At 41.2% G+C, this 9,481-nt stretch overlaps 1 long non-coding RNA gene across 1 annotated transcript; it reads left to right on the top strand.

Annotated features, from left to right (window-relative positions):
- The first annotated feature begins 1,213 nt into the window (after nucleotides 1-1,213).
- LOC138962756 (uncharacterized) lies at nucleotides 1,214-5,387 on the top strand. The gene is made up of 3 exons (XR_011454593.1): nucleotides 1,214-1,236; nucleotides 3,381-3,513; nucleotides 4,123-5,387. It is a non-coding gene; the product is annotated as an uncharacterized lncRNA (long non-coding RNA).
- The last annotated feature ends 4,094 nt before the right edge of the window (nucleotides 5,388-9,481 follow it).

Genomic DNA, 9,481 nt, shown 5'->3' with positions numbered 1-9,481 from the left:
GAGAGGGAGAGCAAGAAAGAGAGGGAGACAGAGGGAGTGAGAAAGTGACATACATAGAGAGAGATAAAGAGACAGATAGAATGAGAGAGAGAGAGAGAGAAAGAGAGAGAGAGAGAGGGAGAGAGAGAGAGGGAGGGGTGGGGGAGGGAGCGAGACACACAGAGACAGAGACAGAGACAGAGAGACAAAGAGACAGAGAAACAGAAAGAGCGTGATCCCATTCGCCACCTGTTTTCTGATTGTATGTGTATGTATTACTTTTTATTTCCTATTCTTCCCACATACCGAACAGCTTAAGTAGAAATATGAGAAGATCAAATTGACATAAAACGACCAGGTGTGAGTTGAAGTCACGAACAACATAAAGAAGATCATTGGAAAGGTTTATGTAAATAAATAGCTAGTGATGGCCTACCCCCTACAGCGAAGAATCATTCTGTTCATGACCGATGATAATTATCAGACCAACTAGAAATTGCATAATCACTTTAGGTTAAAGGACCAAACCATGCTGTTCTAGCGTCAGAAACGCTCCGAATCGTGTTCCTGCGCGACCGAACACTTCCCGATGTTTGCAGTTAGTTAGAAAACCGCTTTCTCATCGTCTTCAACAATGTTTGGTTTACTTCGGAATCTTCTAAGGCCGTAATCCGACGAATTTTGTGACCGAAGCGACGGATTTCTTCTCCAAAACGACCCGCCATTGTGTCTCGTTATCTTCGCGAGACTGGCTTATGAATAAATTATCCGTGACGTCATACAGTGTCAAGATGGTAGTTGCTGCACCAACATGGCAACAAGCGTAACTGCAGACGAAATTGAACCGTACATGTTCGAACTACCAGTTTCTCTCCTCGAATCAAGCACGGAAGATGAGGAGGCCACTTCCAGCAGTAGTGAAAACAGTGACGATGAAAATTGCGACTCTGTTTTTGTCTCAGCGATCAAAGGTAAACACGCCCGCTCTCTGTGCTGAACTTATCGTCTGCTTTCGAGTCTGCTATTTTTTCACTCTCGTCATTTTGCTCATGATTGTTTGTGGACTGAAATGTCAACGCACTCGCGAATAAGTGGGATATTGTGTAAGTGTTCATGCATTGCATTCACGAGTAAAAGAACAACAGCTCATCGCAGTTTTAACTGTTCTTGATTTCAGAGACTGGTGTCAGATTGGCCACTGTACGTGTTGTATTGTGTGGGAGGGGCAGAAGAGGAGAGAGAGGAAGCTACCCTGAGGTACATTGTAGAATGAAAACTTGCAGGGGAGCAAGAATGCATCACCAGCCACGAAGGTGTACATACAACTTTTTTTGAGGTGCCTATGATTGTTTGATTTTTAAATGTATGTATTTGTTGTTGTTGATTTTAAAGGCTACCAAGAAAATTTAAACTGAACAACTGTTGTCATTTAAATTTGTAACACTCAGTCACATATAGTTTCACTGCACACACAATAATTAGCTCGCTTGCATGCCCACAGAAGAAGTTTGCTCTTCACATTGTTCTGTTGTTGTTGTTGTTTTTATAATGTAATCATTGTAACATCAACACTCAATAATAACCAATATTACAACACAATCACTTTTTCATCAGAACTCACTCACATACCACATGTATTAAACCCTGGTTTATGGACACTTGCATTTGTACTTTGCATGGGAAAGCAGCCTGAATTTCAGGTGAACTTTAATAAAAGAAGATTTATATATATATTAACAGCTATTGTGTTTTCAGCGTAGCAATAGGGTCCGATATTTAGACGAGACAAATATAATGCCGACGAGTCGAAGATGAGTCGCATTATACTTGTTTGAGTCTAAATATCGGACCCTATTGCTACGCTGAAAATACAATAGCGATTATATAGCTGTTCTGACCTTTATTTGTTGTTCCAAACTTACAAAATGACAGTTTTTGCGTCGATGCGTTGATCTCAGGTTTTGATAGCAGACGCCGTTTCTTATGCGCATTAGTTTTGCGCAGGCGCCACACTGACTTCGGAAAAAAACTCGATTTGACAACACAGCTGTTAAACAGCTTTTTATTAGTTCATTCGTATACAACAAAAAGAAGTTTGAGTTTTTTAATTTTGAACAAGACTACTTATGAAGAAGACCAAAACACAACATCAACGGAAAACTAGAAACAACTGAAGAACTAGGATGCAACAAGGGGAGGAAAAGAGAACAGCTAATCCGTACAAAGCGAGCAGACGGCAGCGACGTTTCCAGTTTGGGTGAATGGCATTTATACTTGTCTGGCCATGAAGCGAATTTTTCAACCTCAGTTATAAACGACTACATGAAGGTTAGTGCCATGGGTTGTACATCAATACTTCAGAGGGGAAGTGGGGTATTTAGTGTGGAGTTACGAGATAAGAAAAGCCGAATGCGAAAATTTGTGTCAGTCGGCAACGGTGAACTAAGCTCACAGGTACTCCCATGTTTGTACTACATCTTTCGACTTTGGGCATTTTGTGGTGTTTAGGGACAGAAAAATAATAGGTTTAGTCCTGTTTCATCGGGAAGTTAGCAGAAAAGGGTATGCTATCGACATTTGTAAAGCTGAAAAATATTCCCGAGAAGAATTTCAAGTTGTCAGTGTATGCTGTTGTAGATCAGTGAAACATCGTGTGGTACAGGTGGGTAAACCGGAACCATGCGTCTTTGTTATTGACAATATGCTTTTGGATATTGAGAAAAATGGCCGACTTCCGTAGCATTATGCTTTGATGATCGGAAGAGACCATCCAATCACAGCCCCCGAATTCCCCCACGTGTTCATCAGAATAGCTATATATATATGTATGTTGCTCTAGATGCATGTTTTAATAAATAATAATGACATTCAGGAAAGTAAAAGGACTGTTGAATTTTGCTGTTGTAAAATGTCTGATGATTAGGGTTCTGTTGCACATTTAGTGAATTGACTGTACCAATTGCTGTTATTATTTACACCCAATCAGTGCATCCACATGATATTATGTAGCTTAAATTAAAGAAAAGGGCGGGGATGTAGCTCAGTCGGTAGCGCGCTGGATTTGTATCCAGTTGGCCGCTGTCAGCGTGAGTTCGTCCCCACGTTCGGCGAGAGATTTATATCTCAGAGTCAACTTTGTGTGCAGACTCTCCTCGGTGTCAGAACACCCCCGTGTGTACACGCAAGCACAAGACCAAGTGCGCACGAAAAAGATCCTGTAATCCATGTCAGAGTTCGGTGGGTTATAGAAACACGAAAATACCCAGCATGCTTCCTCCGAAAGCGGCGTATGGCTGCCTAAATGGCGGGGTAAAAACGGTCATACACGTAAAAGCCGTGGGAGTTTCAGCCCATGAACGAACAAACAAACAAAATTAAAGAAAATGTTTTGATGTGTTCAGGACATACCGACAAGTTGCATACTGACTTGCCAAAAGAACAGGAAAGTTCTTTCTGCCTGTCTGGTCGCTGCCATCAGAGACCTCTTTCTGTCACAGAGCTACACAGGCTTCAAATATGTAAGATAAATAAAAGGTACATTACAACTTTCAACTGCGGGGTGTGTGTGTGTGCGTGCGTGCGTGCGTGTGTGTGTGTGTGTGTGTGTGTGTGTGTGTGTGTGTGTGTGTGTGTGGGGGGGGGGGGTGCATAACCATTGCATACTTAAGGTCGGCTTAAACTGCAAACAGAAATGTGGAGCTTGCGTAACAATTCTTGCGTTGTCAGATTTGGAGATAGGCAGCCTCAGTCTATATAGTTGGTCGCCAGTTGGGGCGTCCTGCTTGGTGACAACTTGAGCTTTGTCAACTGGTCTAGCTGTAGCAGTCAAAGTCTGGGCACTGTTGCATTGTAGTCTCGCTGTGTATGCAGAGCTTTGTTGTAGCTGCCATAGGCCAGTGTTGCCATAGGCCAGTGTTAGGATCACCACCCCCTCAAACAGCTCGTTCAGTTAACCTGATGAAAAAGTAAGGTGTGAGGGTAGAATGGCAAAACTTAAGCTCGAAGTTTAATACAAGAGAAGAAGAAAAACTTATACATGCTAATATCACCTGTAGATTTTCATACATGTCAAAGAAAAAATCTCAGTGAGGTAATCTTGAGTAGTGAATGTTAAAATGTCTTTGTTTACCTTTTATTATCCAGGCTCAAGTCACTGTGAAGGCATTTCAGGAAGCTGTCTCCATGCCCCTTGTGCTGACATGGTTGTTTTCCACTTAGCCTTCACCTTTTCCACTCGCCTGGACCCTCCGGTGTAGATTGGGCACAGTATTCAAACTTCTTTCCAACGCCTGTTTTAGACAGAAAAAAAAGTTACCACAATCAGCAGAACTTTCACTGGAGAATGGGCATAATTCTTTCATACTTTCTTTCTCATAGCTTTTTTTTGTTTTTATAATCTCTTCATTACACTAAATAACATCCATCTTAAGACCTATTTTGAGCCTTAATTTAAGTTGACTAGTAATGATATTAATCATAATGTATTTATTTTTTATAAGGAACAAACTAGAGTATGTATGTGGATATGTGTGTGATGGTGCTGTATGTGTGGTTCGGGTTATGTGTGTACTGATGTGTACATTTTATGTGTTTTGTATGTTTTGCGAGTGCGATTTTATGTGATGTTATTCTGTACACCAGCCAAAACAAAATGTCTGGTATATTAGATAATAAACGCACCTTTAAACTTACCCCGCCACCCTCCAGTCCCCCTTCCCACATTACACCCTCCACTTTTAACATTGTATTAAAAAATCATGTCCCAATATAGGTCCCTAGTTACCTGGGAGGACGTTAAGTCCCATAATCAACATCAACAATGAATTGAATTGAAAAGCTGGGGTTAGGAGGTCTAACTTCTTGAATTAAAGTGTTTTTTCTCAGGTGCATGTAGTTTTTTTATTTGCTTGAAATCATGGTGTATTCTGGTTGAAAGAGAAGAGTCAATTTCCTTGTAAGCCTGCAAAATTAAGATTTGTCATTTTGGAAGTACATTTTTGTAAGGGTCCAAAATAGTCCAGGATACTAAAGGAGGAAAAACATAGGGTGGGTCAGGAAATCTGAAACATTGCATAGTTTTTTGTGCCTATGTAGACACAAAAAGTACTTAGAACATTTTTCCCCCCAAGAGAGCATAGCTTAGTTTTAATCATTTTAATGCCACTGTTAGCAAGAGGAATACTACAGACAGCAATCAAATAGTGGATTTTTTCTGTAGACATTGTTATTTCTGTTTAGGTGTTTCAGTAGTTTTCTATGAGGATAAATCATGCTGCATGATCAAACAATCCAGCTGGGTGTTGTTTTTACCATGTTACTCTGAGAGAAAAAAACCCACCCACAGAGATTAAGTTGAACTGGCAGTTTGACTGAAGCAGTGGTAATAACACAGAGTTGTGCTCTTCCTACAATCAATTTTTTTTATGTGGATGATGATGTCCGTACATGTACTTGGTTGTATTATTTTGCTAGACTATTTGTTTCTGTTAGATATATCTGCCCACAGGATTGTTGTTCATAATTTGACATTACATTTACTGCTGATCAAAATGTATTGTTGGAATAGATCTGCTTAATATTCTGACTGCAGTTTTGTAATAAAATCAAAGAACACAGATGTTTTAAGTATCAAAGTGCTTTTCACACACACACACACACACACACACACACACACACACACACACACACACACATACACTCACACACTATGAGTATGACTGCAAACATGAATTTGTACTTGTATTACTGTATTACAGAACCTGATCTGAAAAAAAAGGACAACAGCAAATTATTCATGCAAGCTTGCTGTATTAACGATTTCTTTATCCATTTAATAAAACACTGAATTAAAAGATAACAACTATAAACAACGTGACTGTGTAAGTGTGTGTGTTTGTGTGAATGTCTCTCTGTGTGTGGACGGACACTGATTAAAACTGAGACTCATCGATTATCCAGGTGAGTGTAAAAGAAGGAGAGAGAGGGAACTTTCAGGTGGGTGGTGACACTGAACCCCTATCCCTTACAGAACACATTCAGTATACATGTACTCACTTCCTTTCGTCTGCGTTTAGTGAAAGCAGATTGTTCTGATGACATTGGTATCCGGTTTCTGACCTCCTGTGAGTGGTCAACAATTGTCGGAACTGGAACTGCGTTAGGCAACAGCTGTTTGTTGTGTGCCAGGTTTTCTTTCCGGCTTAACGACGTTCGCATTGGAAGAAAGTGTCGCGAAACACAGCACATCGTGTTGACCGTTCCACAATTCGAGACAGTTAATCAGTCTTGCTGCAGAAGTTGTAAGCCCATCGGAAAAAGGTGACAAATGATGCCTGAACCTTTTTTCTATACTTCATAGCTATGAGCAGCCGTGTTGTTGATACTCGATGTAGGCAAACGCCCACTTGAGCGTAAGCTGTAACTTTCGGTTTCCGGACACTAGATGACGTCACAGCCGGTTCTCGTCTACTGGCGGCCATTTCGAAGTCTCGTGTAGCAGACGAATTTGGCGGTTTTCGAAGAAAACGTTTTTAATTAAATCACAATGATAAAGCTACGAATCGGTGAATTTCTTTACATTTTTTGCATCTTCAGGTGCATTTCTCCATCATTCAGTCATTGGTTAGTGGTTCTGATAACCTTTAAAACAGCATGGTCTGGTCCTTTAACGCCGCCCAGCCGACCACGAAGGGCCATATCAGGGCGGTGCTGCTTTGACATATAACGTGCGCCACACACAAGACAGAAGTCGCAGCACAGGCTTCATGTCTCACCCAGTCACATTATTCTGACACCGGACCAACCAGTCCTAGCACTAACCCCATAATGCCAGACGCCAGGCGGAGCAGCCTCTAGATTGCCAATTTTAAAGTCTTAGGGTTGACCCGGCCGGGGTTCGAACCCACGACCTCCCGATCACGGGGCGGACGCCTTACCACTAGGCCAACCGTGCCGGTTACTTTAGGTACGTTGATAACCGAAGAGTTGGCACATTTGTGAAAAAAATTCATTTATAACCCTGTCAAATACGGGACTCAGCGTCCCGATAAAGTCTAAGTTGAGTCCACATTTTGTGGAGTCATCGCTTTTGCCAACAAGCCACCAGATGTTTGCACGCTCATAAGAAGGTAAAAGTGAATGCATTGCATTATGTAGTTCACAATCACCGTGCAGCCGTATTTCAGTGACGTACATTGCAAAGTCAGCCTTTTGAAGCATTTCATGCTGATGAATCTGTCAGAAAAATCTGTTGTACCGGATCTGATTTCCAGCTATCTGTGTGGGTTTATGTATTACAGATAATTGCTTTTCACAGCGTGTGTGTGTATGTATGTGTTGGGGGGGGGGGGGGGAGGGGGGGGGGCACAGTAGAGTTCCTAGGTGTGGGTGAAAGAATGGATGACTGAGTCAGTGAGTATGTGTGAAGCAGTGTGTGAGCCGTTTGTGAGTGTATACATGTGTATGTATCTCTGTCTGTCATTGGGATGTGTGTGTGTGTGTGTGTGTGTGTGTGTGTGTGTGTGTGTGTGTGTGTGTGTGTGTGTGAATGAGAGAGAGAGAGAGAGGGAGAGACAGAGAGAGAGACAGAGAGGGAGAGCGACAGAGACAAAGACAGAGAAAGAGAGAAAGAAAAGAGAAAATCTTTATTATTGAGGGTGAAAGTTAAGCAATTATACATGTTTTGTTTTTTCAACATCCAGCCCTCGCCATACATAAGGTCACGGAGAACAGAAGACACCCCTCCCTCCCCCATTAATAATTAGATACATTTTCATTTTATGTATTTAAACATTATGAAATTAGGTACAGGTAAAAAGACGAAATGTAGGCATACTTCACATTACATAGAGCTTAAACAATGACCGTGGCCACGAGTTGATTACTGGAAAATAAACCACCCACGAGGGTTTATTTTCCAGTAATCAACGAGTTGTTGTCATTGTTTAAGTTATTTACACAACGAACAACACGGGTCGAACATGCAGTCATGCAGACGACATTTTGTAGGCAATTTCATTTCAGCCTAATCACTCAGAGTGTCAAATGCGCGTCATTCAAATAGTCCCCTCGATTCTGACACAAACTTTATTTGTGAGGGTATTAAAAGTCGAACTCACGTTTAGCTAACGATCTACATACATTTTAACATTGAAGAAATAAAGAAAACAACAAAGAATACACATAATCTGCTGGGGTGAAAAGTGCTGAGTGAAGATTATGAGTTGGCCGAAGCGGTGAGAGAGAGAGCGATCGAGACAGACAGTGATTCAAGGCGCACAACTCTCAACTCTAGTACACTGTCAGATACCGCGCTGAATCGCCGTTTCAGTTTTGGTGCCGGTTCAGCAGCCGGGTCATCAAAAATGTCCCTTGATTCCACTGGAGTTAATTCGGTGAAATCCCAATCATTGAAATCGAAATTCAGATCAAAACTGTCGCTCGCAGCAGCCATTGTTGTTACGTTGTATTCTTCTGCAACAGGGTCCAATCGTCTAGGTTTCAAATGATGTCATGTTCTAAAAATAAATTCTAGTATTGATTATTTTTTAGCCCTCTTTATTCAAACTTCGAATAATCCACGTGTGATTTTTGGGTGTAAAGTAGTTCGTTCTAATTTCTCACTTGTCTAAAAATAATCAACTAGATTTAATCCACTCCTCGGTTGCATTACAGGAGTTGTATAAAATTCAGTGGATATTCATTGGAATAACATGGTCACAGTCATTGAAAACCTTTACGGACTCAAGCAAAACACAATTGAATTGTTCAGGGGAAGGATACAGAATAAACGCTTTATTTAAAAAAAGAAAGAAAAAAAAAGAGAACTGAACTGACCTTTATTTGACAAGGATGAAGATTTAAGGCTGGGGCATGAGAGAGAGAGAGAGAGAGAGAGAGAGAGAGAGAGAGAGAGAGAGAGAGAGAGAGAGAGAGAGAGAGAGAGAGAGAGAGAGAGAGAAGAGAGAGAGAGAGATAGAGAGAAGAAGAGAGAGAGGAGAGAGAGAGAGAGAGAGAGAGAGGGGGGAGGAAGAAGAAGAAGAAGAGAGAGAGAGAGAGAGAGAGAGAGAGAGAGAGAGAGAGAGAGAGAGAGAGAGAGAGAGAGAGAGAGAGAGAGAGAGCTTCATTGGATGTTCAGTTTTAGAGCAAAAAATGCTGCTCTAAAGCAGACGTCGCATATTTTCTACAGCAAGACATTAAGACGCAGACTATGTCATGTCAACAATATGATCGACCTCTCTTCGTTGGATTCCAGCAATTCAAATACCACCTCCTTGATTTTTTAATGTGCTGTCATTGTCTTGCTGAGGATTTTTTTTTAAACATCAAAGATCGCCTTTCCCAGGAAAAGTATTCAATTTCAGGTAGTCAGGAAAACGTTCCATTGATTTGGGATAGTAATGAGCGTAATGAGTTCTATTATCTCGCAGCAACACCACGAAACATGATAACCTGAACAAAAAAGCTTTTTAAGAAAAGCTACGTAAGACTGAGGTTTAATTGG

This window comes from Littorina saxatilis, linkage group LG3, assembly GCF_037325665.1.
Source record: "Littorina saxatilis isolate snail1 linkage group LG3, US_GU_Lsax_2.0, whole genome shotgun sequence".
Lineage (NCBI taxonomy): Eukaryota > Metazoa > Mollusca > Gastropoda > Littorinimorpha > Littorinidae > Littorina > Littorina saxatilis.
Note: the sequence above shows the minus strand (reverse complement) of the source record. Positions and strands in the feature narration are given on the sequence as shown.